At 42.0% G+C, this 25,116-nt stretch overlaps 1 pseudogene; it reads left to right on the forward strand.

The window, feature by feature from the left end:
* Window positions 1-24,598, forward strand: part of LOC108890666 (rho GTPase-activating protein 39-like) — a 36,084-nt pseudogene extending 11,486 nt beyond the window's left edge.
* The last annotated feature ends 518 nt before the right edge of the window (window positions 24,599-25,116 follow it).

A 25,116-nucleotide genomic window follows, 5' to 3' on the forward strand; every position in this document is an offset into this window, starting at 1 on the left:
GGACAAGGGCAAAAAGACAAACCTATGTGGCATAATAGAACGACTGCAGGAACACAGAGAGAACAAAAGGAGTATGTAAAGAAACTAGGACTACAATTGATGACTATTGTCATTATCAATTGAATTTTTCAATTCAATTCAATTTATTTATATAGCGCCATATCACAACAGAGCAGCACAGTGGCAAGGAGAAACTTCCTTTTAAGAGGCAGAAACCTCGAGCAGAACCAGACTCAGGGTGGGCGGCCATCTGCCTCGACCAGTTGGGTTGAGAAGGAGAGGGGTGGGTGGGGTGGTAGAGAATAGCGAGAGAAGACCATAGCATAACACAGGTTCCATATAAAATGTAAGGTGAGGCCAGTAATACAGCAGTAGTAATGATAGTAGTGATAATTAAAGTATTAACTGCTAACACAGCAATACAACTAATAGCAGTATAAGTAATTTGTAATTCTAGCAGCAGGTGTTGAGTGGAGTTGTAGGAGCAGCAGGAGACTTGTCATCACAGATCAGACTCTACAGCTCCAGAGGAAGAAATACCTGCAGAAAGAGACAGAAGAGGAGACAGAGACAGAAGAGCACAATACTACAGGAAAGGGAAGATACTGAGTTAGTAACATGTAACATGGAATATGAATCCATACTGATGAAGAGAGTGAGTTAGAGAGAGAAGCTCAGTGTATCATGGGAGATCCCCCAGCAGTCTAGGCCTATAGCAGCATAACTAAGGGATGGTTCAAGCCTGAGCCAACCCTAACTACAAGCTTTATCAAAGAGGAAAGTTTTAAGCCGACTCTTAAAGGTACAGAGGGTGTTTCTGCCTCCTGGACCCAAACTGGGAGAAGGTTCCACAGTAGAGGAGCCTGATAACTGAAGGCTCTGCCACCAGTAAACCAGCATTCTGGGATTGCAATGTTCTGGTGGGATTGTAGGGAACTATAAGGTCTTTAAGATAGGATGGAGCCTGACCATTAAGGGCTTTGTATGTGAGGAGGAGGATTTTGAATTCTACACTGGATTTGACTGGGAGCCAATGTAGAGAAGCTAACACAGGAGAAATATGGTCTCTGTTTCTAGTTCCTGTCAGTAATTGTGCTGCAGCGTTTTGAATTAGCTGCAGAGTCTTTAGAGACTTGTTGGGGCAGCCTGATAATAATGAATTACAGTAGTCCAGCCTGGAAGTAACAAATGCATGGACTAGTTTTTCTGCATCTTTTTGAGACAGAAAATGTTAAAATTTGGTGATTATCAATTAATCATTTAGTTTATAAAACATCAACAGATGGTCAAGAAATTTTTGCTGAGCTGAAGATGACATCTTAAAATCTTAAATGTATTTTTTCAATCAAAAGCCCAAACCCAAAATACCAAAATATTCAGTTTTACAATGATATATGAAGAAACTCCTCTCTTCTGAGAGGCTGATAATCTGCAGATATTTGTCATTTTTTCACTGTTTTTGTTTGAAAAATAATGTCACATAAATATTTTATACATGAGGCCAAAGTTATTGAATGAAGGGAATATGTCTTCCATACCAGTACAGGTCATGTGTAGTCACAGGGCTGGCTAAATCCAGTACTCTAATTGTGTTGGTACTGAGAAGTAAGAATATATATAAAAATATAATAATAATAATAATGTAATTTGGCACTATGTATCAATACTTAAGTGGCTTACCTGGCTCTGAATGGAGACCAGTTCTGAATGAGTAAAAACCACATATTTGTATGTTCTTGAAGTTTATCTAACGACCACTGAACAAGTGGTTAAGTCTCAGTCCCAAAATCATCCACAGCCAGAATGTGTACACAGATCAGCAGGCTTATATGGAGTTAATATGAACAAGCTAAAAGTGAAGGCTTACTATACATTTTGTTTTGGCCTAATGCAACATATTCTCAAATATTCACTGACTTTTAGACTGAAGGCTGAGAACAACTAGCTCTACTCCCTATACCAGCACTACCAGCTTAGCAGTCAATCACATTTGTTGTTCTTTTCTTATATTTTAAGATGTGTTATGTAAGCTCTATCAATAAATCACTGAAACAGTTAGCAATACTGCGAGTAATATTAGCAACAAGGTGCTGATCCATCCTCAGCCCTAGGACATTTTACCAGGTTTTTGATATCACAGCTCATAGGATGAGTCATGTTGGCTGCTCTCAGTGTGTTATAGACCCTCCTTACTTATAATGGGCTGGGCCTGTGGCCAAGAGACATAGAGGAGCCCATATTGAACAGTGTAGAGTCCCCAGGAGACAGAGTAGCACTTCACTTTCATACTGACCGGACATGCTTGTGGTGCTTATTCTGAGTATACAGATGAGACCTGGGTCAGTTATTTCACCCTGATATTCAGATCATCTCTCTCTCTCTCTCTCTCTCTCTCTCTCTCTCTCTCTCTCTCTCTCTCAGATACACCGTGCTTGTCATGTCTAGATTGTCTCTATGTATAACTGGATTTGACTGGACAGTAAAATGTGCCTCTGGTTTATGCAAAGTCAGATCGGGATCACATTTCTGTGCGCAGACTGTCATTGCTGTCTCTCTGTGTTACAGCATAGCATGTCATGTAACATAAATTGAAAAAGAAAATGTTACATGTGCATGTAGTGGCAGGTTGGCGTTCAGCGATAATGTTTTTCCTACTCTAAACTGTTTTTTCTGCTTGCTCGTGCATCATGCACCTAAGAAAACTTATTTCTATGGAATCAGTTGAAGGGATTTCAGTGGTGATTGGGTTTTCCACCATGAGTACAAAACTAATGATATTTCATTGTAAGTCATCTCATTGTCATCAAATTAATCTAAAACTAAACAGAAATGAGTGATGTCTTTCGTGTAACAGCACACTGTCGAATCATGTGTGAAGGTTTACACCATCCTAGTGTAAATATGTTGTGACCAACTGTGCTCTTGGGTGGTTGGATAATGAGACATTTCAGTGCATACTGTGGTCTGCACAGCTGAATATTATAACAAATTTACAAAAGCCAGTCTCCTTAAATACGTACAGTACACAGAACTAGCCTTTTTTTTCCTACACTAAGTTAACCTGCTCTTCTTAATGATACTTTGTCAGCGATAATGATCCATTCAATCCACACAATGTGTCAAACCATGGTCTTGACAAGAGGTGCTGACAGCCTTCCATGCTGTTGCTTCTGCATTAATCTGTGTGTGTACTGTGAGGCAGAGTTGAGTCAAAGTCTTCTCAACAGATGCATCAAAGCATGAACTTTTATGGGGCAGCCTTGGAGCTAACCTTTGTAGCATTGCCAACATTTCCTGCAGTGATAAATAAATGCTCACCACTAACTTCACATCAAAATACACTGATCATTAAACACATGCAGGAAGTGTTGTGTTAGTATTGACAATAACTAAAGCAGGTACCTTCAGCTTACTCGAGTGAAGGAAAGGAAACAGCGTGATGGTGAGCTGGTAGCTACTGGAAAATAATGCAGTGTTACAGACAGGGATTGCTGTGACTCCAGATGAATGCAGCAGAAACTGGTGGTTTACACATTAACTATGGAAAATCTGCTGATGAATCTACTACCAATGGGACAGGAAGGACTGTAACATTCTTTGTTTCACATGGCCCCCTCTGTGCTGGACAGCTCTATTATGCTCTCAAGGACCCAAGTTTGAGACATGTCCCTGGGGATCTGAGAACAATAAACTGTGCGTTTGGGATTCCAATGCTGAATATGCACTAAGACTGTAAGTGTGAGTAGTTGTCTCATCTATTACCAATTTACCCATAGCCACTTAATATATATTGGGATGAGTGGATAACTGTCCAATACCAAATCCAAGAGGCACTGGAAATGGATGAAATCCACCTTGAGGTGCTTAAACCACCTCAGGGGGTTCTCCAAACTGTTCCCGCAGACATGACTCTGATATGTGATACTAGTATGGGTGTGCCATGAGGCAGATCCACTCTCATCCATCATATGCAGGCTCCACTGTCTGCCAGAGGCATCACTAACATAATCAGAGAGAGGCAGAAGCAGGAGAGTCTGATGAGGTGGAGATCATTTTTTAACTGAAAATTCTCAGGTTCAAGCCTTGGAACCTCACATACCTTACCCTCTCTCAGATGGAATGAACTAAATGAATAAATATGAATTCTCTGTCTCTGAGAGTGTTTCTATAAACTAAGTGGAATGCACCCATCTCTTCACCCATCCTTTGTTCTCATTTCTTTTCCCTCACATGATGGCCACAGGAAAGAATTTTAATGTGCTACACATGGATACAGACATCCACACATTATAGGATAAGTGTGCGTGCGTGTGTGTGTGTGTGTGTTACTGCCCCAAAAGACCTAGTATTGCTTATCTTCTTTCCCCTGAACAAGGTAGAAGTGCTCCCTGGCTGATTATTCCTTTTCATTTGCATAATAAATGGTTATTCATTTCCTCTTTTGCAGCAGTGCTGTTGTTAATCTTGAATCTAAATGAGAGGTGAGGGTTGTCTGAACAAGTGTGGAACAGGGAGATGTGCATTGTCAGACAAGATGCACAGCACAACAGGCAGCCTGCTGTTTTAAGAGGCAGAGCAGCAGGGAATTTGTTTGATATTTGGGTATCGGCAAGTAAGCTACTGGGAATAAGAGATTCTTCATATTTGTTTTTTAAAGTTTTTATTCCTTCCATGTCTTTGATTTGTTTATCTTTTCATCATCATCAAATTTCCCATGTGTTAATGTTAATAATTATAATAATCCATCTGTCCATCCATTATCTGTACAGTTTATCCATAAAGGTCGCCAGGGGCATGGAGCCAAATGATAATAATAATAATGTTGAAATAGCTTTAGTATGTAGCAGAGGACAACATCAGGGTTTTTTTTTCTCAACTCAAGTTGATTAGTTGGCTTTGCGGTGGTGCTCAAATCCCCATGCTGGATCTGAGGTTTCCCAGGTATTTTACTGGCTGGAGATGACTCGAATGAACAGCTGTGATACCAAAACTGCTGTGCTTATCACTATTCAGTAATTCACACAGTGTATCTACACTATCACTATTGAATCAACATCTACAAAAAGAACTGTGATCAAAATGTGCATGGTTTTGCAGTATTTCAAAGACCAGCATTAAGTTAACTTTATACTAAGTGCTATTGTTGCCTAGTTTGTAGTCTAATTACCTGATTTGCTGTTTTCAGTTCTTCTTTCTTGGTCAGTGAGAGTCATCTAGTCTGTGTTGGGCTTGAACAGCATCTGACAGGTGATTGTCAGCCCAGGCTGAACCACCTGACAGCTGTGTGGTAGCCTGTGTCACCGTGTTCAGTCTCCAACTGTCTGTGATTCAATGCTCTTGCCCTGATGAACTATTTTAGTTACAACATCAGTAACATGGTTCATTAGCACTGGCTTACACAACAGCCCCTGATGCAGAGTACAATACAAAAATACCAATTTCAATTCTGGGTTCATTTCAGTCACTTCATCTTGCATCCGCTTCATTTCCCTGTCAGATTTGGACAACCATCAGTTGCAACAGTTGCCAGTTTGTCCCATTTCAGTCCCAGTTTGCCAGCATGTATTTACCTCCAAGTTCAAGTCACTCCCCGTCGTTGTCTCTTCCACTGACCACACTGCTGCCAGCTCCTCCATAATCTCAAAAATCTTTTGTCATCAGAGGTACAAAGATGACTAACACTGCTTTAACTTCAGTAAATAAACACTTAGTCCACGTCTTATTAAAAACTCTACATTCTGTATCAGTCTTTCTTTTTTTAACTTGAGCTGACATTCTTGAGGACTAACATCTATCGTAAGCTCTGTTCGCCAACACGCACCCACACACATTTGAATGGAAAAGAAAATGCAGTCGTCTTCAAAATAAAAGTGCAGTTGCAGTTGTATTACATGTATGATAAACATTTATTTAAGTTTGATTCCCAGTTTCCTATTAACCTTATGTGGGTTGGTCAGGATCAGGTAAAGGGCTTTGGCTCGGGGGCTGTGCAAGGTCCAGATGTGTGCCAGACTTTTCATCAGGGTGTGGGACGTCCCAGACGCCACATCGTTGTTCTTTGATGATGTCACAGCACAAGGCCCATTTGTACTCGTACAACATTCATACTCAAGGCCCAACGCTGGAAATTTGTGAGCCAAGACAACATGGTGTCACATTCAGGCTGAATTCATGTCGTCTGAACTGGGTCTTAGTTGAACCTTGTCCTCAGAATCTGATAGAAAGTTATTGATTATAGGAACACCATATCACCATATCATATGTCATGTGCCTCAGGACAAAAATATTCAGTATGTTTTGGATGCAGTCAACTTGTTTAAATGCATTGTATTAATCTGGTTACTGTGAATTTGCACATACTATGTAGTGTATTGTACATGCAGTAGGTCACTAACCAGATGTCTTATCCAACCCAACTATATTCTGGAACCATGGCTTATTGATTTCATATGTTTTTAGTGATAGGCTGTGACATGCTTTTCAGAGGGCAGCTTTTATGTCAGAAGCCATCACCCCAAAACTCAAAAATGACTATCACACAAGAACAGAAGAAAAACAAGAGGAAAAGCAGCAAATCTCTTGATTTCGCTGATATCAAGAGCCTGCCTGCAAAAGTAGGGGAAGTTGAGAATTTGCTAAAATTAGATATTGAGTGTCATCACTAAAAATAGATGTAAATGCCAAAGAAAGTTGTTTAACTGTGATAGTGTGAGTAGAAGCATGTAAATGATTATGCCGGCATATACATTTGCAGCATAGTATTTTTTTAATTCACAAATGAATTACAGTTGTCTCTGCCTTGCCAGTTTTTGGTTGATGAAGCTCAACACTTCCTGCCAGTGTTTCACATTAAAACCCTACCTGGAAATGGCAGCGCTTTCACTGACAGTACCTTAACAGGGTAAAATAGGACAAGAGGGATCATCTATTGAATGCAAACATTCAGTATTTCTATGAATAAGCAAGTGTATGCAGTGTATGACATGACTGTTATTGTACAATAATAAACCTGTGGAAGAGCACATTATTATGATTTTATAACAACAACCTCCAGCAACCTGTTCATTTTCTACAGAGGAACTGTGCAGATTGATTTTTTAAAGAAGAGAGTGGATGAGTAATAGGCACTCTGAGGATCAGGGCTGTGATTCCCAGCTTTGTTGCAGTGGAGTGTTTTTTTTTTTTTCCTGGTTTAAGATTGGACATGGAGAAAGCACTAATATCCTTTACCCTTAATTAAGCCATAGTTCATTGTATAATTAACCCATAATGTGCAGTGCTTCCCTTAGATGGTTTAGGTTCAGATTAGGTTTGGAAGTGTTCTCTGTAGTGGTTCATCTGGGAAGGCTCTCCAGGGATTGAAGTGAGTCCTCTGAACTAACTAGGTGTGAAAACAGCGTCAGACTGTTCGGTTGGAGGTTTGATCTGGTTTGATTCACAGAGGTCATCAAGGCTAAGCATTATCCAAATAGAACGTGTTGGTATGTGCATGCCCAGGCTGCCTGTTAGAGGAACCTCAGGCCAGTTCTTTTCACTGTGCTGAAATACAGATGGGTGAAAGATGAAAGCATTGAATGAATCACATTTTTTAGGCCTAAACATGCTTGAAATCTCATAAAATGTTAAACCTGGTGAAAAGACCAATATTGCACATGAGTGTGGCAAAATTGCCCCATAGGGGCCCCTGGAAGATTTAAACAAAGGGACACCAGTGGTTTCACCTACATATGTGAAATTTGATAGGCACATCTAACATCCCGAGACTTGTGGAAAAGCCCATTTTAAACCATAGCCTAGGTATCCAACAGGAAGTCAGCCATTTTGAATTTATTGTGCAGTTTTGGTGCAGTTTTTTCTGATTTTCAGGTGCTGTACTTTATCTAACTCCTCCTACAGAATTGATCAGATCAACTTTAAATTTGGTCAGTGAAATCTTAACACATTGATGATGCTGAATTGTGAAGCTTTTTAGATTTCATTGGGCATGTAAGTGGCAACATGGCAAATTTTGATGTTTCACCATGAAACAGGAAGTTGTTCTCACTCACATAAACACTGTCCAAACTTCCCATGTATGATAAGGGTCCTGCCCTGAAGACATCTACATGACAATATGCAGATATAGCTATAGTGCCGCCTCCTGGTGTTTTATACTTTACTCCTCCCAGCATGTCGACCAGATCCACCTCAAATTTGGTCAAAAAAGCTTAGACCTTCATGATGCTGTATTATGAAAATTGTGAGTTTTTATTGAAGGGCGTGTTTGTGGTGGTACAACAAATTTCATTGTCTTGACTAATGTAATGCTAAATTGTCAAAATTGTGTTCATCAAACTGTCACCCTGGCAGCATGGCAAATTTCGAGGTCTCGCCATTGAAAAGGAAATTCTTGTTACTCAAATATACAACATCCGATCGGCCCCAAAGTTCTCGTTTCAGAGTCTCAGCCTGAAGGTGTCCACATGTCAATTTTCTGTCACAGTCATAGCACCACCTGCTGGCAACAGGAAGCTCTGATCTGAGAGAAGATCTGATAATCATCATTTGGTTTACATTAGATTTTCATGGTCTGGTCTGTACTGGATATACAGCAACATAATGCATCTTTGGTGTGTGCTATGTAGCACCATATAGTGAGCACAGGAAGTCATAGAACATGTGCAGTGCATCATTTCCTTGGCCACGCACTCCACGCTGGAAATAACGTCTTACTCATTTGTACAGAGCTGCACTGACCGGCATCCCGCCAGCACCCCTGTTGTGTGAGGGCCCACCCAACACTGTTTGCAGCATTAGTTAGCCAATTCTTAAAATACACGTAAATCATTTTAATTAATCACTTTTTGTTAATTTAACAAAAATGAAAGTTTAATATGATTATAGCAGGAATACTATTAGAGCAGTCTATAGATAAAATTGATATGCATGATCTCCGATGGTTGCCTAGCAACCTCACTCTGCAGGCAAGACTGCAGGAAGTTACCATATTTGGCCAATACATACTAGGCCTGATTGACACCACAGACTGCAGAAAAAAATTGTATTGTTCTGTTGTGTGTTGTATTTAATGAGGGCAGAATATTTTAAACCTGTGGCTGACAACCTGCAGCTAAGAATTTATAACAGGTTAAGAAGTAGAAGTTTTTGGTCCACATTAGAAGCTTTCAGAGTGTATGCTAACTGTGGCACAGAATCTGTCTCTGCAGTGCACAGGGAGGGTCGCCAGCTAAACTGGGTCATTTGGACCACCAACACATCAACCAATTATGGCCAATTAATCCTACTATCTCCGCTGTGGATCTCTTTATTTAACTGCTCCATTTCACAAGCATTCACTCTGACAGTTGATGCACCGTGTCTTTCTCTCTTCTTTCTTTCTCACACACATTCACACAGAGTAGCTGGTAAGAACTGTGGCTGTCCCAGTGCTCAACAAGGCTCTGCTGCTTTAAAAACAGAGATCATTCACTCTGGCAGAGAACTCTACAGGGTGATGGAAAAGTCTGGTATCACAAGGAAACTGACGACAAAGCAAATAAGCAAAGTTGTGTAAATAATTAGCTGAGATCAGGGAGCTGTGGACCATTATTAAAAAGAAGTTTTACAGGTTGAGAAACAAAGTGAAATTATCAACTAGACGGTCTGTTGCAGACCCACTTCCTGCTTCACCTTTGACCTACTAGTACTACTAGTTTTACCTTCAAAAAACAAATTCAAAACAATTCTTATCTAATAAGATATGGTTTTCAGTGAACTGAAATAATCCTTTAAACTGTCTGTGTTATGTTTTCCTCAGATTTGCTCCTTCAAAATAAAAATTCAAAAACATTTACAGAGATTAACAACAATTTAGCATCTGACTGTATGAACTTGCATATTTCACTGATTGATAGCCTTATAGAAGCAGGTGCATCATGGTATTGGATAGGACTTGTTTGGCAGTGGTTAAGTCCATGTGTGATGCATCAGCTGTCAGGACTGTGGTCAATGCTGTGTCTGCCCCTTATCCAGAGGAAAAGGATGTAGCTCAGGCTCAGGCCTGAGTGGATCATCAGATTCAGATGCACTTCAGCCACACCTCTGTCAGTGATCTGCTCAGCAGCTGTAATTCCTGTGTGTTCAGTAAGGATGAACTGTTATTGTCTGTGGAATTCAAAGAAGCCTGCTTCTCTCAGCTTTATTCATATCTGGACTAAAGCTGTATTCAAACTGACTGTAGCTTTAAATCTAAAGCTCAGCCCTCTGATTCATTTCAATGGAGCCAGTGTGGCGATTACATTGGCTCTGGCAAAGCACCACAGGATCATCCTGCAAAACAGTTCAGCTCAGTTTTTGTCTCAACATAATATCATCCAGCAAGATGCCACAATACCTTTTCAGAGTTCTACAGTCCTCTCTCAAAGCGTGTTAGAGTGTCTGAGAGGCCATCAAATTCACAGATCTGTTACTCAAACTGGACTTCCTGGATCATACGAAGTATGGCTATTAAATAATGAGACTGCTCTTATAAAACCATGTGGTTCACAGTCACACTGAGTGTTATAATAGGTTGGGTATTCACACACAGCTGCTGTAAGTTTCCAATAAGTGATGTCTTTAGTTCACTGCAGCTACTGATTGAAGTGCATGTGTTTTTGCTAAGGCATTGGAAAATGATTAGCTTAAAAGTTGAGCATTAACTTGAATTTTTTGGTGAAATTGAACAAAGCAGCTGAATCTTTTGGTACATTGTCTGGGGAACACTGCATTTCACGTGCACGTGTGTTTGAATGGTACAAAAGATTTAGTGAAGGCAGAGAGGATGTCCAAGATGATGAGTGTTCTGTATGCCTATGCACATCAAAAACTTCTGAAAACATTCAACAAATGAAACAAAGATGATAGCAGAAGTGGTCTCCATTGAAAAAGAGACAGTTCAGCAAATTTTGCATGAAAATTTGAAGATGACAAAAGTGTGTGCCAAAGTCGTCCCAAAACTTCTGACTCCTGATCAAAAGGAAAAGCAGTTTCTGGCCCTAAAACAAGTCCCAGTGCTTGATCACCCTCCCTGTTCACCTGATCCAGCACCATGTGACTTTTTCCTTTTTCCTAAGATCAAATCTGTTCTCAAAGGAACACGTTCTGAGTCTGTGTCGGAAGTTAAGAAAAGAACCACAGAGTTTCTGAGACAACTGAAGAAGACCTATTGCACTGCTTTGATCAGTGGAGGACCTGAATGCAGCACTGTGTTGATGCAGAAGAGGAGTTTGTTGAAGGAGAAAGACACTGAAAAATGTTAAGTTCAATAAAATTGAATTACAGCATTAGTCTGGTTATTTAATAGCCATACCTTGTATTTCACGAACCACGAACACAGTCAACCCTCTGCCCAGTTTTAATATAGGGCTTATTTCGGTCTGCTAAGAATGTTAATTTTTTCCCTGATGATTTAAATGGAATTTAAAGTCACATGAGAGATCAACATGGATGCCTTACGATACTGACAATACATTGGTCCGGAAAACTTTCCATCTGGAATTTCACAGAATTAGTTAAAGGTCAGACTTTGCATCTAAAACTGATGGATTGCTTTTGTGTATCAAACTGCCTTTTTCCTGATGGATACGACAAATTTGAATCTCCAGCCGTTAAACAAGGGATCGACCATGGTAATATGGAGAGTGGAACGGTTGATCCAAACTCTAAGAATACTAAGAATTACTAAGAATGGAGCTAAAAACTAAAAACTTCAGGTGAGCAGCAGTTCTGTGGATGGAAACACCTTATTGATTAGAGAGGTCAGAGGAGAGTGGACAGACTGGCTCGAGGTGACAGAAAGACTGCAGTAACTCAGATAATTATTCTGTACAACTGTACTGAGCAGAAGAACTTGGATGAACAACACGTCCAACCTTGAGGTGAATGGACTACAACAGCAGAAGACCACATTAGGTTCCACTCCTGTCAGCCAAGAACAAAAATCTAAAGCTGCAGTGGACACAGGCTCACCAAAACCAGACAACCATGTCAACATTTTTCCAACATCTTGCAGAATCCATGCCATGAAGAACTGAGGCTCCTTTCAGAACAAAGTGTGTGTGAGTGCAAGTGAGTGTATTTCATCATAATCCCTAACATTTATTGTAAGTGAAGTTCAGGAGCAGAACTGGAGCCAACATGAACTAGCCATGGCCTGAAAATCCATACAGTCAGTGTGAAATCACATTATGAAGGAAATGAAATGACGATACCACGTTCTTCAGTGGGCCTGGACTGTGGCTAACATCCATGTACAGACAAGCTCACAGGTTTACAAACAACTGTCTGTACATTCAGACAGTTAACCTTGATTGAATGTGCACATCACTAAATGGCACTCTGTGTCTCTGTCTCCATAATGTGCCATAATGATCAAGATAGCCTCTGAATTGGTGTCTTGCTTGCTTAAGATCAGTACTCCATCAAAGTGAATATGAAGCTGTGTTTTTTTTAGTCACTGCATGCAGCTGAAAATGTTAACTTATTTTAAAAGGTCTGCACTCATATGTTGTAGATTAAAAAAAGTTCACCTCTTTGTGCATTATTTGTTCAAAAGCCATCATCATTTGGCTGTCGGATGACATGGCTTCTGACTACAGTGTTTAGTAGCTTACACTGTCTGACCTTCCCATCATCACATGTAAGTATTAGAGAGTTTAAACTGTCCTTACTTTATACTTTTCCTACAGCCAACAATGTGTTAGTCCACCTCTCAACACTCTCTGACTTCCTTACCCTGTCTATAGCTCAGCCCCAAGCCCATTATTTCCTTGTGAAAAAGTAACTCTCTAACACAATTACAGTTATATTATTTCACTTTTTAAAAAAGGCTGAGTAATTTCCTAAAACAGCTGGTCACTGTAGTTTCAAGCAAAAGTTAGTCAAAAAATTTTGTAGGTGTATTTGAAGCAGCAGGAAGATGTATGTGGGATTGAGTCAAAATAAACTACTCTGTGTGTGTGTGTGTCTGTGTGTACGCGTGTTGATGGTGATGAAGGGATATGCCAGTGTCATTGTGGCCATCCAAAATCCTGTGAAGTGACTGGTGCTGAAGTCTTTGTCAGCGTCACCTCATCCTGCTCTGTTGCTGCATGTTTCTCTGTGAAACCCACTGTCTGCCAGCTCAGCTGTTATTGATTGACCTCTTCTCCATCCACAGCTGCTCTGAACGCTTCACGCACACAGCAGCACAGTGTGGTTTCAAAATGATGTCAAAATGTTATTTTATTACCACTGTATGTGTGTGTGTGTGTGTGTGTGCGCAGGCCTATGAGCAGACTCTGACTTCCATTTTATTATTCATAATACGTTGCAGCTCTGTGTAATCCCTTTGCAGTTTTGCAGCTGAGGACGGATGCCTTTTGTTTTTGTTTTTTCAAGAAACGAAAATTATAGTCATTATATATATAGTCATTAAACTCTACAGCCTTCAGTTCTCCTCAGCAGAATTCTGCTTGTGACATTTTCTTCAAACTGTCACTGTAACCATGTCTGATTTGTATGACTGTCCAGTAACTATTAAGTCCTGCTGGCCTGTTCCCTTCAAATTCCACATAACATTTAAAGGTTAGTGTTGATTAGTAGTTAATATCTTGTCAAAATAGTTGCAAGATGATTTTATTTCATTTATTTATTTTCTTGCTTATCATTCAGCCCTAATACAGTAACTCATAGTTCATGCATGTCATCATGGTAGGATCATGTCAGCTGATTTGTGTGCAACACAGTGTATTTTGGGAATTTTTCTATATTATATTTTTCTATAGTATATATAGTGCATTCACAAAGTATTCAGACCCCATCACCTTTTTGTTAATTTTCAGCCTGAGGCTAAAGTCAACAAAACTCAGGATCTCTGGAGCTCAGCTAGAGTGACCATCAGGTTCCTGGTCACCTGTGTTACTAAGGCCCTTCTACCCTGACTGAACCAATTCTAGTGAGAGTCCTGGTTGCTCCAGGCCATTTCAGAATTATGGAGGTCACCATGCTCTTAGGAACCTTCAGTGCAGGAGAAATTTTTTGTAGCCTTCTCCAGATCTGTGCCTCGACAGAGTCCTGTGTCTGAGCTCTACACACGGTTCATTTCACCTCATGTCTTGGTTTTAGCTGTGACATGCATTGTCAGCGTGAGACCTTATATAGACAGGTACGTGCTTTCAAATCATGTCCTGTTGAATTCTGGGCAACGTCTTGTGGGAATGTGTGGAGATGTGTGGCAGGGCGGCCCGTCCTGCCAAGATACCGAAGCTCATTTGAGCTCAGTGTGAGAGTCTTTTGCTTCTCGTAAATGGCCCTGTTTCTCTGCTCTCCTCCTGTGTCACGTGTGCCTTTATACCTATGTAGCTCTTCAACACACACACACACACACACATGGGGCGGAGTCATTACAAGTCAAGTCGCTATGCTAAGTGCAACAAAATCTCCTACAGGTGTTATAAGTCTCTGTTAAATCATAAATCAATCACAGATGTCAACCCCATATGTGTGAAAGTCAGGCCAAAATATGAGCGTTTTTTTATTGTTGTTGATGTTGTTGGTTTAACGCACACAACCTGGCAGTGGTGACTGTTCTCTGCTGCCGATGAGAAGCTACAGTAGCTCTGCAGGTGTAGTGATTACTCCCGGTGCAGAGGTGGACGTTCAGTGGTCGGAGGTCACATTCACTTTATTTCATAGTCATTTACTCATTCTGATCTCTTCCCCTGCAGGTTGGAGTGGGTGGAGATCATCGAGCCACGCACACGGGAGCGTATGTACGCCAACCTGCTGACGGGCGAGTGCGTGTGGGACCCTCCGCAGGGTGTTCGCATCAAGCGGACCGGTGAGAACCAGTGGTGGGAGCTATTTGACCCTAACACCTCGCGCTTCTACTATTACAACGCCTCCACCCAGCGCACAGTGTGGCATCGGCCCCAGGGCTGCGACATCATCCCTCTGGCCAAGCTGCAGACTCTGAAGCAGCACACTGATGCCACCACCCCCCGTCCTGCAGGAGGAGGAGGAGGAGGGAGAGCGTCAGCTGACAACAGCCCGGGACGGAACAGCGGGGTCAGCCGAGAGGGAAGCACTTCCTCCTCCCTTGACCAGGAGCTGTCTGAAAAACAGGGCAACAGAGAGGATGCAGACAGGTAAGGCTGTTGGTGTCTTGGTGAGTTAGCTGATAGAGGCTGGCAGAAACAGAAACCTACCAAACAGCACGGACCATTTAATTATTTCCACAGGAGGATTACACGCTAATTATAACAAAAATTTACAAAAATATCTAAGATTAAATGACGTTCAATATCCCAAGGGTCAAAAGTCATCATAACATTCTGCGAAAACACTGGCTGGAGGTATACTGTGGGGTTGTAATTCTAGTTCATAAATCCCACTTGGTTGGGGTTGATGAGGCTTGGTAATACCCAGTCTTAACCACCCAACAGCCCTTTGAGGTCAAAATGTCTTCACAGCAATGGATGCAAACATCTCAGCACAAGCATAGAAAGAACCTCTGCAGGTTTAGAAGTTACTTCCTGCTGAGCAGCCAATCAGAAGCCTGAATTAATCAATTAGGCCTAAGATAAGATAATCTTTTATTAGTCCCACAATGGGGAGATTTCCATGAACATAAACATGAATAGTCAATCTCCTAACCTGTTCAGACATTGAAACCTGTGTGATATTAAACTGGAAAAAAAATAAACAGCTATATATTCTGCACTGGAACTACACAACGTGAACATGCTATAATTCACATTTTCTCATAGCAGTCTGATGTTATATAGGCATAAACTCTATATAAACCCAGTTTACATAGCGCCTGTAGTTTTCCTGTAGAAGGTCAGAATCAGACTTCCTCTCTGTCTGTCTCTGTCTCATCATCCCATACCCTCCTTTCTGTTTCTGTCACTGTCTGTTAATTCCCTCCTCTCTCACCTTCAAAGCCTTTCACCTCTTTTTACACTCAGTTTTTCTCTCTCACCTCAGCATCCTATCATCCTCCTCCCCTCTGTCTAACCGGTCTTGGTTTGCTGGTTTGCTGTAATCTGCTGCAGTCTACAGTGATTGGTGGATGTGCCTGACTGGGGTCACAGTGTCCTGTAAATGTCTTCTGTACTTCAGCGAGCGCACACACACACACACACAAACGCACACACTGAGTACACACAGAGTACACAGTGTGCTAATGTCCTAGCTGTTCTGTCCAGTTATTCACATTGTGTACACTCAGAGAAACAGCAAATCACTGCTCTTAGAGATGATTACAGCCTCTGCCCGTGTAGCTCAAGGAGAACAACATAGTATATGGCAGGGTTTCCCACAAGTGCATAATACAATGTCCAGCAGGGTGGAAAAGTAAGGGAGCACGGGGATGTCATGAATTAGCACAGGCGTTGTTGTTTTCATTGTTACATAACTCATAAAACTCATTGTGTTTGTTTGTAGGTAGATTGTTTCAGTGTCAGTCGTTCAGGATGTTTTTACTGGGAGCTGAATTATCTGTTGGGTTCTCCTCCTCACAAATGGACCGGATAATTAGAACTGGTAAAAACAATGAATGAAGCAGTTTCACATTAAAAATCTGTTTCTCCACAACAGTCTTGGGTAGACACAAGATGTCAGGAGGAGCAGATTTGTCAATACTGTCATTTTTATTAACCCGAGTGACATGCTGACCAGTTGATGATTTTGAAACTCATAGTCTAACAAAACGTGGAGAGGGTTCATCCTCTGGGGAACATGAATGTGTTCAATAAATGACATGACAATCTTCCCGTTAGATTTTGACATTTTGGCTTGATGGTGGTGCTAGAAGAAAGATCAGAGGTCACCAGAAACATTAGAATTCAAGTCCTCCGGGGACCACGAATATCATGGCATTCTGGTCACTAGTTGTCAAGATACTCGCTCTGGACCAATAGGATAGACAGATTTAACTGTACAACATCACCAAAAATTCTAGTGTTGCCTTATAATGTTCAGTTTTTGTTGATACCGTCAGAGAAGTGTTATTTCAACTATAGTTTGTGGTTCTACTAGACTGCATTATATTGAGAAGTGTTTCTAGTTACCGCTGATGCAGATCAGACATTTTCTGCTGCTGCTTCACATTAAAAAAATTCCACCAGCAAACCAGCAGGAGATGATTATTGTGAAGGAGCCGTGGGAAAGACGGTTACCAGGCCATTTTTTAGCATTCTTTGATACAGCGGTTCAGTTAGCGTTGGTTCAGAAGAAATGGCCAAAGTCAGCTGTTGGATAGCTCAGGTGACAGACACTGTGGTTGGTGAGTAGCAGAACACATTCAAAACATCATAAACTCATTCAACTCTGCCATGCTCACTAAAACTGAAAAACAAACTGAATGGTGTGAACGAGTGTGGCTTAGCTCAGTATCCAGATCCTTGTTGACTGCTGCATTAGAAACACTTGCACACACACAGTACTGAAGTCATGCACACGTTGTACTTTCTGCACACAGTTGTTGAAGACAGAACCATATTTACTTATTAAAAATACTGATACTAAAATACTAATGATGGTGATGTCAGTTGGTTCATGTGTCCTTCCCTTTATATCTGTTCATAACAAGTATTGAAAGTCAAATGCCATGATGTTCTCTGTTCACATTGGTTCACTGCCAGCATTTAGTTAGAGCAGGTAGTAGTCGAAGTATTTAGTGTGGCGACTGAGTGTCAGGCTGAAGATGATCTCTGGAGAGAGTGAATGCTGTTAAGGAGAGCAGGACAGGCAGTTTGTCATAGACCACACAGCTTCCTCTCTGACAGATGGGAGATATTGACCTCTACACAGCTCTACCTCCCCACACACACCGAGGATCCCATTAAAGGAGGGAGTGAGGGAGGAACAGACAGAGAGAAAAGGGGTGAGAGGTGGAGAGGATAGGAGGACAGAGATCAAGATGAAGAGTAGAGAAGAGGATAATCTCTTGCTATCTGTATGTTTCTCACATGCTGTGTGAATCAGGATAATTTCATTCATCTGTGCTAAATGTAGACAGAAAAATGACTCACCAGTCAGCACAGGAACATATATAGCAGATATAGACATACAAGCACATATTGCCAAGGTCACCTGATTTTGTTCAAATCATTGACCACCAGCAGAAAGAAAAGATCTGAGGTTTAGAGTAGAGCTGCTGCTTAGTAGAGATGAGATACTTTATTTTAATCTCTTGCCTTTACTGTCTGCCCAGTATTTTTGCAGCTGATTTACGCAGCCAAATTCCCTGATCTAATTTACATTTAATTTAATTTATTTGCTGTTGGTTTCATTAAAGGGCACATACAGTACATACAGCAGCAAGAGTAAAGTGAGTCCTTTGTTAATTATCCACATTTATGCATAAATTTGGCTTAAAATATGGTCAGATCTTCATCCATCCATCCATTCATTATCTATACAGCCTATCCTTTGAGGGTCAGGGGGGCTGGAGCCTATCCCAGCTGACACTGGGTGAGAGGCAGGATACACACTGGTGATCACCAGTGTATCACAGAGCTGACATATACAGACAAACAACCACTCACATTCACACCTACAGGCAGTTTAGAGTCACCAGTTAACCTGCATGTGTTTGGACTGTGGGAGGAAGCTGGAGAACCCAGAGAGAACCCACACAGGAACAGGGAGAACATGGAAACTCCACACAGAACCTTCTTGCTGTGAAACGACAGTGCAAACCAACTGTAACAGTCTGCTGCCAAGACCCTCATCTAAGTCACAATTATGAATAAACACAATGTATTTTAACTAATAACACAGAAATTCTTGTATTGTTGTTGTCCACATAGGATACATCATTCATCATCACCCCTTTCCAGGCCAAATTAGCTTTGTCACTTGTCTGTCCAACACCAAGCCTTTACCTGTTCCCTTTTACTGTGGAAGGGAATTATTCATGGAAACTGGCCTTGATGCTATGTTTTTCCCTCTTTTTCCTGTGTGTGTGTGTGTGTGTGTGTGTGTGTGTGTGTGTGTGTGTGTGTGGTGAGAGGCCTGGTGGCACAGCTGCAGACTGTCAGTCCAGATGGCTGGGAGATCTGCTCTCACCCATTCTATATGTGAAGTGTCTACCAACTCTCTCTCTCTCTCTCTCTCTCTCTCTCTCTCTCTCTCTCTCTCTCTCTCCCTCTCTCCCTGTGTAAACTGATACACACAAATCCTTTTCATGTTCTGTTGAAAGTTGTAGAGTCTGCAGTTGTAAAAAGAGAGCAGATGACAGTGTATCAGTAGTGGTATAGTTTGGTCTGGCTTATGGGGAAAAGTAACCTAGATGTCCTTTAGCAGTCTGAACTGTAAATCAATGAATGACAGTGAATTGCCACAGCATACCTGACCCTGGCTGTTTGGAGGGATGATTTCCAGTTGAGGCAGTTCACTGTTTGGTGTCACCACATCATTTCACCCTCCTCCTGTACTTGGCAGTGGTTTTAAGGTTTAAGTCAAACCACCTCTTTTTAGCCTTTAGCCTACATACAGTTTTGTCTATGTGCAACACTATCCATGCCAGTGAAAATCTCTAAGCCAAATCTCTGAGTCTTATGAAGTCAAATAAATTATGTACACATGGTACTTACGATTAGGGCTGCAAATATTAGCTCCTTTTATGCAGAAATTCCCCAATATTGGCAGTAAGACCCTCAAATATGCTGCCTTTGCTTGTTTACGCTGAGCCGGACACAGTTGGTGTAATGCCTCCCCTGTGTGTGATTTTAGACAGCATGGTGTTGCAGAATCAGTGGCACAACATGTCACCCAGCAGTCTCAGTGTCGATCGGCATCTGCTGGCTCCCTCATTCACACAGACGTTGATTCGACTCTGTGACTTCCTCCCCATTCTCTCTGTGCCTTTATACAGAAAGACAAGGTGGAATAACAGCACGATAATCCAACAATCCTGCCTTAAAAAGGCTGTGTAATAGTGTAATTGATAGTTTTCATGATTTATTAATATATCAGTTTTCAACATTGCTGATTAATCAGTCAGTGAATTTAACATTCTAGACGTACTGATGAAAGCTAGGATACTGTAGGTATTCACATATGGTAGAGGCGAATGGTAGAGGACGGGTTCATATGACTTTGTGCTGTTTTCATGTTTGAAATAAGGCTTTGATCAACCAAATCCCTGTCCATTTAATGATGATACAAGATCGTTGTTTCTCAACCTGCTTAGTATCTTACTGGTGAATTATCTGTGAATGACAAGGACAGGAATAAATCCAGTTATAATTATATTATAATCAGTTCTCAAATACACTGCCAGTCACTCAGACTCACCTTCCTCTTATCATCTCGCCAAGGTTCAGTCCAAATCTTTTCCTTTTGTTAAGAAGCATGAAAAGCAAAACGTCATCACTGCTAGAAACTGAAGACTCCATTGCTGACCAGCTGCACCAAAAGAAAATGAGTGACAATATGAAGCGGTGGACAATTTTTCCTCAGATTTGGTGTGTGTTGCATCTGTGAAATTGATACTCTCTAAATTCAAATTTTTGAATTGGAATTTTGTTTTGGATCCAGTATGAAGCAGTTTTAAGCCCAAATATATGTAAATATATACCAAATCCATGTAGTTTGAATTCAGACATATAATGTACTTGAATCTGTAGAGGGCATTGTTCTATTCATAGTATATTAAAAATTTTGCTAGACTACGTTGTATAAGCCCGACAGGAAAGGTTCATGTTCTTACTGATTCATGATTTTTCATTGGAATGAAAGCATTTCTCCAACATTAAGACCCCCACCCCCCTCTGTTACATAGGTAGAATGAAGAATAAAAGTAGCTTTTCTTGAGATTGAAATGATTTGATTTGATTTGATAGAAAGATTTGTTGTGCTGGCACAATCAACATTTACACCTCTGACCACTGTTTGATACACAGTGGGACTTTTTGGGACCATAGTCAAAGAAAGCTGACTGAACAACAAGAATTAGTTTGTGGTTGAAGGAGAATGAGAGGAAGAGATCTACAGGTTGGCACTGCAATGACTGATTGGAAGAGGCAGAGAATGTGAACATTGATCTGAAGGTCAAATGATCGTGAATAATTTAAGGAGAGGGACAGAAAGCAGTGTTGACTGTGTGGTTAGGACTAGCAGACAGAGAGGAAAAAGAGGGATGTGTAGACACATGATGGAGAAAGAAAATCGTTAGAGCATGGATGGACTGAGGAAGGATAAGAAAGAGCGTTGGGTTAGAGATAGAGTCTGGAGCATGTTGTGTTAGATGCCAGCGCAGCCTTGTATTCCCTAATCTCGCCCTCTTTGTTTTCCTCTCTCACACACATATGCATATTAACATCCACAAGTACACAAACACCTACACTGCCACTATTGAGTCCTGGCCCTTGGTGTCAGTGTGTGGAAGTATTTGGAAGTGGACGCTGGCCAATGCTGCAATTGATTTCACACTTCCCTCTCTCTGGCCCAGTTCACCTCTTGTTGTTCATCCCACACCACTCTCCCTCCTCCTCCTTCCTGTTGTCCGACAGACAAGCAGAATGTGAGGGCCCACTCACTGACACGAATGACTGAATGAATGATGAGTGAATGTGAACTAATGAAGTAAAGGTCTCTTGTTGCCAGAGGCTGCTATTTGGTGGCTATTTCCTATGGCAGTGTCCCTGCATTAGATATTATTGTCATTAAAACTATCTTCAGCACCTTTGCTTTAAGAAAACCAAAATGGATTAAAACATTTTCCAGCCACCATTTTGAGTTGGGAAAACAGCAAGAAATGTATTTAAACATCTTTATTAAAGTCAGCATTTGAACTATATGAGAATGATAACTGATGTGCAAATAAGAATTCTGTACATTCTTAACTTAAATCATGTGGTGGGCCGTGCATTTTACACCTAGGTCTTCAGCAGTGTGACTTGAATTTGCCCACCTCTGAATACCGTCATTATGAAGTCACGGCTATAGAAACCATCAACAACATACAGAAATGCAGTATAACATAACTCTGCACCACAGACAGACATGTCATGAGGCCAGAATAAATGCCATTACTGAAGCAATGCTATAAAAACCCAATTAACACAGTTCAATAGGTCTCCAAACACTGCAGCCACAGCTGCTCCACACACATCATCTCCAACAGAAGCATCAATATTAACTCATAAAATGACAAAAACATAAACAAGAAAATATCTGAAAATGCATTTTACTCACTGAAACTGCCCTGAATGGTTGGGGAGCGTACCACATGGGCCTTAGTGCCCTGAGCAGCTTTTACTGCAGGTCATTCCCCTGCTCTCTCTCTGTTTCCTGTCTCTCTCCACTGTCCTGTCAAAATAAAGGAAAAAAAATAAAAATAAAAAAAACTTAGGCAAGAAATACAACTGGGCAGACTTGACTTTCAGCATTGAGAAAACAGCTGTTAAATCTATACTAACATGTTTTAGCTTGTAGCTATAGATGAGGTTTGCTAGCTCTGACCAGTACGCTCTCTGACCATCCAATCAAATGACATGAAAATGCTGACATCATGGTAGGCCTGCTAGATGGGCCCTGGTCTCACCAACATGAAATCTGATTGGTTAAAGGATCCATGAGGCAACAGTTTCATCGCCATTCATTTTAAATGACAGGAGCCTGCTCTGTTGATTCTGAAGGCTTCAAGGTTAACTTGGCATCACAGGGCTGAAATCTGATTGGATAAAAGCTCCAACATAAACAGACTGTATGGGAAGCTGCACAAACGTAAGGAAAGCTATGAGATGTAGAGAATAGACTATTGGGAACAATTTAATACATATAATATTAATGGACCTATATAAAAATATAATTCAGTGATTGTGACAGTGTTTAGGCCAGCAGAGACAACCCACCACTGCATTGCATCAAATCTGCATCAGTAATTACTCAACACATTTCACCTTTTAAAAAAAATAAAATGAAATTGAATACTTCAATCTGTATGACAGAGGACATAACCAACACACATTCAAACATAGTTTAAACTGAAAGAGAAACGATGTAGACAACATCAGAGGTTAACAATTTCTGAGACATCTGAAGATGAAAACCTGGGGCCTGTGGGTGGGACAGTGCTCCCACCACACCACAAAAACTGCTCAGGAATACCTCAAGGAACACAACAAAGAGCCTGAGGTGTTGACCTGTCCATGTATAATATGTAGAAATATGAAGAGCACACTGAGCTTGAAAAAAGCTTCTTCACAGTATTTCCAGGCCCTGTATGTGACAGACAACTCTTTATCATTCTGTGTCCTAACCCTTAATTAATTAAATCTCCTCTCCTCTCAGGACTTCTCCCTTCAGATGGAACACTGGTACAAAGGAGCGAATGCTGATCAAGGTGACAGACAGAGAACCCAGCTTCTTGGCCCACCAGGGAAATGGTTACTCGCCTTGTGACCCCCCCACCCCCAGTGCTCCCTCTGGAGGGGGCACCACCTCACGAACCCGCCGTTCTTCCGGAGGAAACCCGCCCTCAGAACCCGACGGCTCCCCCATCCTCTACGCTGATCGCCGTCAGTCTCCCTTCCTGAAGCGGGGCTGAGCTTGGTGGAACCGGCACCCACCGCCGCTCCTCAGCTGACTCCCAGCCTCCCTCGCCCCGCTATGCTTATGAACCCCCACTGTATGAGGAGCCGCCATCAGAGTACCAGCCCCCTCCCATCTATGAGGAGCCTCCCACTGACATGCAGCTGTCTGACTCCTCTTCTTTCTATGGCACTGGCAAGTCACCAGCTCGCAAGTCTTCAGCCCCCCTTTATCACTCCCCCAAACAGGGCCAGTCGCCTTATGGCCAGCTGGTTCTGACCAGGCAGAAGTGTCCAGAAAAGACCCAAAGTCTGGAGTACAGTCCTGTGGGGAAGGAGTACGTCAAACAGCTGGTGTACGTGGAGCAGTCGTCTTCCAGCCCTCGCTTTAAGACTGCTGACCGCCTGCTTCGTTACGGCACTACGGGGGGTTATGGTGGCTCATATGGGGGGTCCTATACTCTGCAGCACAGCCAGTCTCTGATCAGGGACCCCCGCCTACTGCTGGACTACAGTGGGGAGGGAGGAGAGGGAGGCCAGAGGTTGCTTTATGAGGACTCCATATCCTGGACCTCCAGCCAGACCCACTCCCTCTCCTCCTCTACAAGTGGTCCTGGGGCTTTCTCTCCTGGAGGCAACCGCAAACGCAAGAGTCGCAAGCCCATCCCTCCCTCAGGAGCTGGCACGTTGTGGGGGCCCGGAGGGGGAGTTAACAGGCACAGCATCTGAGGCGATGCTGGCCCAGGCCAGGCTGGCATGGGAGGCCCAGCAGGTGATGAAACAGAGGAGCAGTTGGGACTCGGGGCAGGGAGGGGGAGTGGCCCAGGGTGGTGGCTCCAAGGATGGCTATGAGAGTGACGGGGCAGTGCCTCTGCCGTTACCAGGGCCGGTGGTGAGGGCGTTCAGTGAGGACGAGGCGCTGGCACAGAGCGACAGCCACCACTGGAAACGCAGCACCTTCGATCGCCTTGGCTTCCCTCAGGCCCTGCTGGAGAAAAGCCTCTCTGTCCAGACCAACCTGGCCTCCCCCTGAGCCTTACCTCCACCCATCACAGGTACTGCTGCATGCTGGGAGTCTGTGTCCACATTTAAAGGATAATTTCAGTTTATCAGAATTTGGTGTTATTTTTAATAGCCTGCTTGTCATTTCTATATTTAAATATCCATCAGTTATACGTCACTCCTTATGGAAAATATGATTGACTATAAATCAAAGGATTATTTGAATGTCTGGTATGCTGTGATGTTATTTGACAGTCACCTGACAATTTTCTGATGTTTCTGCAGATCTCTTATAGCTACAGAATAATCCTTATTAAATGATGAGAGCAACTGATCAGCTGGCATCTCTCACAGTGCAGCACTCACTCACACACTCACACACACGCACACTCAAACAAAACACACACACACACACACACACACACACACGAGTCAGTGAATGGCCCTGTCAGCTCTGATATTGTCCTGTGTTACAGCTCCACCCTGGTGCAAAGCTGTGAATGTGTCATGTAATGCTGCTGAGCTGTAGATTGTCTCATATAACAGTTGCACTGCTGCCTGGTCCAGTGAG

This window comes from Lates calcarifer, unplaced genomic scaffold (assembly GCF_001640805.2).
Source record: "Lates calcarifer isolate ASB-BC8 unplaced genomic scaffold, TLL_Latcal_v3 _unitig_1795_quiver_885, whole genome shotgun sequence".
Taxonomy (NCBI): Eukaryota; Metazoa; Chordata; class Actinopteri; family Centropomidae; genus Lates; species Lates calcarifer.